Source organism: Hordeum vulgare, chromosome 5H, assembly GCF_904849725.1.
Source record: "Hordeum vulgare subsp. vulgare chromosome 5H, MorexV3_pseudomolecules_assembly, whole genome shotgun sequence".
NCBI classification, from domain to species: Eukaryota; Viridiplantae; Streptophyta; class Magnoliopsida; order Poales; family Poaceae; genus Hordeum; species Hordeum vulgare.
The window spans coordinates 581,846,023-581,852,129 of record NC_058522.1 but is presented as its reverse complement, the minus strand read 5'-3'; positions in this window follow the sequence as shown (position 1 = coordinate 581,852,129).

Sequence of the window (6,107 nt, the reverse complement as noted above, 5' to 3'; positions counted from 1 at the left end):
ACAATTTAGTCTTGATATTTTAGTGAGAGATCACCTCATAATGCTACCGTCGTTCTAAGCAAAATAATGTGCATAAAAGGATTAACATCACATGCAATTCATAAGTGACATGATATGGCCATCATCACGTGCTTCTTGATCTCCATCACCAAAGCACCGGCACGATCTTCTTGTCACCGGCTCCACACCATGATCTCCATCAATGTGTTGCCATCGGGGTTGTCGTGCTACTCATGCTATTACTACTAAAGCTATATCCTAGCAAAATAGTAAACGCATCTGCAAGCACAAACGTTAGTATAAAGACAACACTATGGCTCCTGCCGGTTGCCGTACCATCGACGTGCAAGTCGATATTTACTATTACAACATGATCATCTCATACATCCAATATATCACATCACATCGTTGGCCATATCACATCACAAGCATACCCTGCAAAAACAAGTTAGACGTCCTCTAATTTTGTTGTTGCATGTTTTACGTGGTGACCATGGGTATCTAGTAGGATCGCATCTTACTTACGCAAACACCACAACGAAGATATATGAATTGCTATTTAACCTCATCCAAGGACCTCCTCGGTCAAATCCGATTCAACTAAAGTTGGAGAAACCGACACTTGCCAGTCATCTTTGAGCAACGGGGTTACTCGTAGCGATGAAACCAGTCTCTCGTAAGCGTACGAGTAATGTTGGTCCAAGCCGCTTCAATCCAACAATACCGCGGAATCAAGAAAAGACTAAGGAGGGCAGAAAAACGCACATCACCGCCCACAAAAACTTTTGTGTTCTACTCGAGAAGACATCTACGCATGAACCTAGCTCATTATGCCACTGTTGGGGAACGTCGCATGGGAAACAAAAAATTTCCTACGCGCACGAAGACCTATCATGGTGATGTCCATCTACGAGAGGGGATGAGTGGTCTACGTACCCTTGTAGATCGTACAGCAGGAGCGTTAGTGAACGCGGTTGATGTAGTGGAATGTCCTCACGTCCCTCGATCCGCCCCGCGAACAATCCCGCGATCAGTCCCACGATCTAGTACCGAACGGACGGCACCTCCGCGTTCAGCACACGTACAGCTCGACGATGATCTCGGCCTTCTTGATCCAGCAAGAGAGACGGAGAGGTAGAAGAGTTCTCCGGCAGCGTGACGGTGCTCCGGAGGTTGGTGATGACCTTGTCTCAGCAGGGCTCCGCCCGAGCTCCGCAGAAACGCGATCTAGAGGAAAAACCGTGGAGATATGTGGTCGGGCTGCCGTGGAAAAGTCGTCTCAAATCAGCCCTAAAACCTCCGTATATATAGGTGGGAGGGAGGGGACCTTGCCTTGGGGCTCAAGGAGCCCCAAGGGGTCGGCCGAGTCCAAGGGGGAAGGCTCCCCCCAAACCGCGTTGGACTTGGTTTGGTGGGTGGGAGTCCTTCCTTCCCTTCCCACCTCCTCGTTTTTTTTCTCTTTGATTTTCTTTCCTAGGCGCATAGGGCCCTTTTGGGCTGTCCCACCAGCCCACTAAGGGCTGGTGTGCCACCCTCAAGGCCTATGGGCTTCCCCGGGGTGGGTTGCCCCCCCCCCCCCCCCCGGTGAACTCCCGGAACCCATTCGTCATTCCCGGTACATTCCCGGTAACTCCGAAAACCTTCCGGTAATCAAATGAGGTCATCCTATATATCAATCTTCGTTTCCGGACCATTCTGTAAACCCTCGTGACGTCCGTGATCTCATCCGGGACTCCGAACAACATTCGGTAACCAACCATATAACTCAAATACGCACAAAACAACATCGAACCTTAAGTGTGCAGACCCTGCGGGTTCGAGAACTATGTAGACATGACCCGAGAGACTCCTCGGTCAATATCCAATAGCGGGACCTGGATGCCCATATTGGATCCTACATATTCTACGAAGATCTTATCGTTTGAACCTCAGTGCCAAGGATTCATATAATCCCGTATGTCATTCCCTTTGTCCTTCGGTATGTTACTTGCCCGAGATTCGATCGTCAGTATCCGCATACCTATTTCAATCTCGTTCACCGGCAAGTCTCTTTACTCGTTCCGTAATACAAGATCCCGCAACTTTCACTAAGTCACATTGCTTGCAAGGCTTGTGTGTGATGTTGTATTGCCGAGTGGGCCCCGAGATACCTCTCCGTCACACGGAGTGACAAATCCCAGTCTTGATCCATACTAACTCAACTAACACCTTCGGAGATACCTGTAGAGCATCTTTATAGTCACCCAGTTACGTTGCGACGTTTGATACACACAAAGCATTCCTCCGGTGTCAGTGAGTTATATGATCTCATGGTCATAGGAATAAATACTTGACACGCAGAAAACAGTAGCAACAAAATGACACGATCAACATGCTACGTCTATTAGTTTGGGTCTAGTCCATCACGTGATTCTCCTAATGACGTGATCCAGTTATCAAGCAACAACACTTTGTTCATAATCAGAAGACACTGACTATCTTTGATCAACTGGCTAGCCAACTAGAGGCTTGCTAGGGACGGTGTTTTGTCTATGTATCCACACATGTAAATGAGTCTTCATTCAATACAATTATAGCATGGATAATAAATGATTATCTTCATACAGGAATTATAATAATAACTATATTTATTATTGCCTCTAGGGCATAATTCCAACATCAGCAGCAAAAAGAATCAACTCAAAAGCTCTTATAGAAAACAATGAAAATTCTTTTCGTGAGCAGAAAGTATTTGTCTTTTCCAGCATGACCAAATGATCATCCAAGACTAATCATAAAGGTTTCACTTGGCACAAACGCAAAAGAAACACAAAAAACACAATCATAACAGAACTTTGAAAGTGTGGACGCAACAAAACAGAAAGAAAAAGATAAATTCATTGGGTTGCCTCCCAACAAGCGCTATTGTTTAACGCCCTTAGCTAGGTATGCAAGTGAAAATCACATCTAAGTCTAACATACTTCCTATGCATAGGCATTTTATAGGAAAACAGATTGTCAAGACAACCAATAGTTTCCATATGCAAGGAAGAAGAAAGAGACAATAGCAATCTCCGCATAACGAGGGGTAATTTGGTAACATGAAAGTTTCTACCACAATATTTTCCCCTCTCATAGCAATTACATGTGGGATCATAATCAAATTCAACAAAATAGCTATCACAAAGGATATTCTTTTCATGATCCACATGCATGCAAAGTTGACGCTCTTCAAAAATAGTGGGATTGTCATCAACTAAAGTCATGAGTTCTCCAATCCCACTTTCAATATTGTTGCAAATATCATAATCATCATGAGGCTTGAACAAATTTTCAAGATCATAAGAAAGATCATCACCTTAATCATGATTATTGCAACAAGTAGGGGACATAGCAAAACTAGCATCCCCAAGCTTAGGGTTTTGCATATTTTTAGCATGATTGTCACTAATAGGATTTATAGTGAAACCATTGCAATCATGCTTTTCATTCAAGGAGCCCTCGTGAATCACTTCATAAGTTTCTTCATCACGATTTTCACATTCATGCATCTCAAGCAAAACTTCATAAAGATAGTCAAGTGCACTCAATTCACTAGCAATTGGTTCCACATAAGTGGATCTCTTAAAGAGATTAGCAAGTGGATGAGGATCCATATCACTAAATTTTCAGCAAGCGAAGATGCAAGCATATTGAAGGCACATAGCACACAAGCAACGGAAAGGCAAACGAGAGAAAAGGGCGAACGAAAAAGGCAAATGTGAAGTGGGGGAGAGGAAAACGAGAGGCAACTCGCAAAAAAGGTAAATGCAAGAGATGAGTTTGTGGCACTTACTTGGATAGATCTTGACTTGATCTCTCCCCGGCAATGGTGCCAGAAATCCTTCTGCTACTGCGTCAACAGACCTTCCCTGGCAACGGCGCCAGGAATCCTTCTGCTACGGGCTACGCCTATAGGGACTTCCTTGGAAAATATGCAAAGGATTTCCCCGCGGCCGTGGAGCCTTGCGTTGGTGTTCCCTTGAAGAGGAAAGGGTGATGTAGCACAGTGGCGGTAAGTATTTCCCTCAGTTTGAGAACCAAGGTATCGATCCAGTAGGAGGATCGCGTCAAGTCACAAGTACCTGCACAAACACAAAGAGCTTGCACCCAACGCTATGAAGGGGTTGTCAATCCCTTATAGATTGTTTGCAAAGTGAGAACTCAAAGCAAAGAGTAAACAAAGCAAAGTAAAAGTGAAAGTGAAGACGATAGTTGTGAATAGACCCGGGGGCCGTAGTGTTCACTAGTGGCTTCTCTCATGAAATCAAGTAGACGGTGGGTGAATGAATTACTGTCGAGCAATTGATAGAACCGCGAAAAGTTGTGACGTTATCTATGGCAATGATTATATCTATAGGCATCACGTCCAAAACAAGTAGACCGATACTTTCTACATCTACTACTATTACTCCACACGTCGACCGCCATCCAACATGCATCTAGTGTATTAAGTTCAACAGAACAGAGTAACGCCTTAAGCAAGATGACATGATGTAGATGAACAATCTCAAATATATGATGAAAGCCCATCTTGTTACCCTTGATGGCAACAACACGATGCATGCCTTGCTGCCCCTTCTGTCACTGGGAAAGGTCACCGCACGGTATGAACCCAAAACCAAGCACTTATCCCATTGCAAGAATCATAGATCTAGTTGGCCAAACAAAACCCAAGACTCGAAGAGACTTACAAGGATATCAAATCATGCATATAAGAAATCAGCAAGGACTCAAATATAATGCATAGATAATCTGATCACAAATCCACAATTCATCGGATCTCGACAAACACACCGCCAAAGAGGATTACATCGGATAGATCTCCATGAAGATCATGGAGAACTTTGTATTGAAGATCCAAGAGAGAGAAGAAGCCATCTAGATAATAACTACGGACCCGTAGGTCTGAAGTGGACTACTCACGAGTCATTGGAGAGGTGATGACGTTGATGTAGAAGCCCTCCAACTCCAAAGTCCCCTCCGGCAGGGCACCCGGAAGGGTCTCCAGATGAGATCTTGCGGAAACGGAAGCTTGCGGCGGCGAAAAAGTGTTTTCGTGGATGCCCTGATTTTTTCTGCGATTTTAGGGAATTTATAGGCCAAAGAGCTAGGGCAGGGGAGCGCCAGGGAGACAACAAGCCTGGTTGCCGCGGGCCCCCTGGCCGCGGCAACAGGGCTTGTGGGCTCCCTATGGGCCCCCCTTCCTTGGCCCTCAAGTCCCCCGATCTTCTTCTGTTCTGGAAAAATTTATTTCGGGGATTTTATTCCGTTTGGACTCCATTCCAAAATCAGATCTAAAAAGAGTCAAAAACATAGAAAAAACAGGAACTGGCACTTGGCACTGTATTAATAAGTTAGTCCCAAAAAAGATATAAAAGGTATATAAAACATCCAAAGTTGACAAGATAACAGCGTGAAACCATCAAAAATTATAGTTACGTTTGAGACGTATCATTCACTCGTGATGTCTCTCTCCCAAAAGACCATAAACAACTATGCTGGGTAAACAAATTACAACCGGGCAATTGACAGAATTATAAACGCACCGCAATGCTAATCATGCTACTAGAAAGTTAGAGGCTCAAAATTAATGGGCAGTACGCCAAGACAAGTAGACCGTTTATCTATCAGCATCTAGTCTCTAATCATCCACCTTGAGATATCTATCCAGAACATCTCGCTGGTATTAAGTTGCGAGCCCCACCCAAAGTGTAAACTCAAAGCAACGGACAACTGCATTAACGAGCTTTGCGTAAGGTAAACAATCCTTGCAACCGTGGTCACAAGCACCGTTTTTTTGGTGGCAACAACACATACCCTAGTCTCATGTTTCTGTCACTCAAGCTAGACATCAGGGGGCATGAACCCACAATCATGCATAACGCTCCCTTTTGGAGTTACAATCTACTACTCGGCCAAAGCAATAAAATGCAACGGAGAACATGCATGAATTAATCAAGAACATAATATAAAAGGAGAATCAAATATATAACTCATCACAATCTGAACATAATCTCATAATCCATCGGATCCTAGCAAACCAAGCATAGCAACAGCAGGTAAATTACATAGATGCCTTGATCATG